Genomic DNA, 2,666 nt, shown 5'->3' with positions numbered 1-2,666 from the left:
TAAGTCCGTCCCCTTCTTAATCAATACAGAGGCTACCCACTCCACATTACCTTCTTTTCAAAGGCTTGTTTCCCTTGCCTCCATAACTGTTGTGAGTATTGATGGCCAGGTTTCTAAACCTCTTAAAACTCCCCAACTGTGCTGCCAACTTGGATAACATTCTTCAATGCACTCCTTTTTAGTTATCCCCACCTGCCCAGTTCCCTTATTAGGCCAAGACATTTTAACTAAATTATCTGCTTCCCTGATTATTCCTAGGCTACAGCCACACCTCATTGCCACCTTTTCCCTCAGTTCAAAGCTTCCTTCGCATCCTCCCCTTGTATCTCCCCACCTTAATCCACAAGTATAGGATACCTCTACTCCCTCCTTGGCGACTGATCATGCACGCCTTACCATCTCATTAAAACTTAATCACCCTTACCCCGCTAAATGCCAATATCCCATCCCACAGCACGCTTTAAAAGCAATAAAGCCTGTTATCACTCGCCTGTTACAGCATGGCCTTTTAAAGCCTGTAAACTCCCCTTACAATTCCCCCATTTTACCTATCCTAAAACCAGACAAGACTTACAGGTTAGTTCAGGATCTGTGCCTTATCAACCAAATTGTTTTGCCTATCCACCCCATGGTGCCAAACCCATATATTCTCCTATCCTCAATACCTCCCTGCACAACCCATTACTCTGTTCTGGATCTCAAACATGCTTTCTTTACTATTCCTTTGCACCCTTCATCCCAGCCTCTCTTTGCTTTCACTTAGACTGACCCTGACACCCATCAGGCTCAGTAAATTACCTGGGCTGTATGGCGCAAGGCTTCACAGACGGCCCCCATTATTTCAGTCAAGCCCAAATTTCTTCCTCATCTGTTACCCATTTCGGCGTAATTCTCATAAAAACACACGTGCTCTCCCTGCTGAACGTGTCCAGCTAATCTCCCAAACCCCAATCCCTTCTACAAAACAACAACTCTTTCCTTCCTAGGCATGGTTTGTGCGGTCAGAATTCTTACACAAGAGCTAGGACCACGTCCTGTAGCCTTTCTGTCCAAACAACTTGACATTACTGTTTTAGCCTAGCCCTCATGTCTGCGTGTAGCAGCTGCCACTGCTTTAATACTGTTAGAGGCCCTAAAAATCACCAACTATGCTCGACTCACTCTCTACAGTTCTCATAACTTCCAAAATCTATTTTCTACCCCCACCATCACTCAAGACAATGCTTATGCTGATAAGGTAGCTAAAAAAGCAGCCATCAAAAGGCCTCAGATCCCATCGCTCAGGACAATGCTTATGCTGATAAGTTTAAAAAGCAGCTGGCTTCCAACTTCTATCCCTCATGGCAGTTTTCCTCCTTCACATCGGTCACTCCCACCTACTCCCCCGCTGAAACTTCCACCTATCAATCTCTTCCCACACAAGGCAAATGGTTCTTAGACCAAGGAAAATATCTCCTTCCAGCCTCACAGGACCATTCTATTCTGTCGTCATTTCATAACCTCTTCCATCTAGGTTACAAGCCATTAGCCTGTCTCTTAGAATCTCTCATTTCCTTTCCATCCTAGAAATCTGTCCTCAAGGAAATCACTTCTCAGTGTTCCATCTGCCATTCTACTACTCCTCAGGAACTTCTCAGGCCCCCTCCCTTCCCTACACATCAAGCTCAGGGATTTGCCCCCGCCCAGGACAGGCAAATTGACTTTACTCACATGCCTCAAGTCAGGAAACTAAAATACCTCTTGGTCTGGGTAGACACTTTCACTGGATAGATAGAGGCCTTTCCTACAGGGTCTGAGAAGGCCACCGCAGTCATTTCTTCCCTTCTATCAGACATAATTCCTCAGTTTGGCCTTCCCACCTCTATACAGTCCGATAGCAGACCGGCCTTTATTAGTCAAATCACTCAAGCCATTTTTTAGGCTCTTGGTATTCAGTGAAACCTTTATATCCTTTACCATCCTCAATCTTCAGGAAAAGTAAAAGGACTAAAGGTCTTTTAAAAATACACCTCACTGAGCTCAGTCACCAACTTAAAAAGGACTAGACAATACTTTTACCACTTTCCCTTCTCAGAATTCAGGCCTGTCCTCGGAATGCTACAGGTTCCAGCCCATTTGAGCTCCTGTGGGGACACTCCTTTTTATTAGGTCCCAGTCTCATTCCAGACACCAGACCAACTTGAACTGCCCCCCAAAAACTTGGATAGAGCCTGAAAACTCACCAACCAAGCAAGTAATTATGTTGAACCCCCTTAGGCTCTATTTAGATGTCCTAGGTCCTACCAATTCTTAGTCCTTTAATACCTGTTTTTTTCTCCTTCTCTTATTCAGACCTTGTGTCTTCCGTTTAGTTTTTCAGTTCATACAAAACCACATACAGGCCATCACCAACCATTCTATATGACAAATGCTCCTTCTAACAACCCCACAATATCGCCTCTTACCACAAAATCTTCCTTCAGCTTAATCTCTCCCATTCTAGGTTCCCATGTCGCCGCTAATCCCGCTTGAAGCAGCCCTGAGAAACACCGCTCATTATCTCTCCCTACCACCCCCCAAAAATTTTCGCTGCGCTGCCCCAACACTTCAACACTATTTTGTTTTTCTTATTAATATAAGAAGACAGGAATGTCAGGCCTCTGAGCCAAAGCTAAGCATCATATGCC

The sequence above is a fragment of the Mandrillus leucophaeus genome, unplaced genomic scaffold (genome assembly GCF_000951045.1).
Source record: "Mandrillus leucophaeus isolate KB7577 unplaced genomic scaffold, Mleu.le_1.0 Scaffold40, whole genome shotgun sequence".
NCBI lineage: Eukaryota > Metazoa > Chordata > Mammalia > Primates > Cercopithecidae > Mandrillus > Mandrillus leucophaeus.
This window is presented reverse-complemented; position numbering follows the sequence as displayed.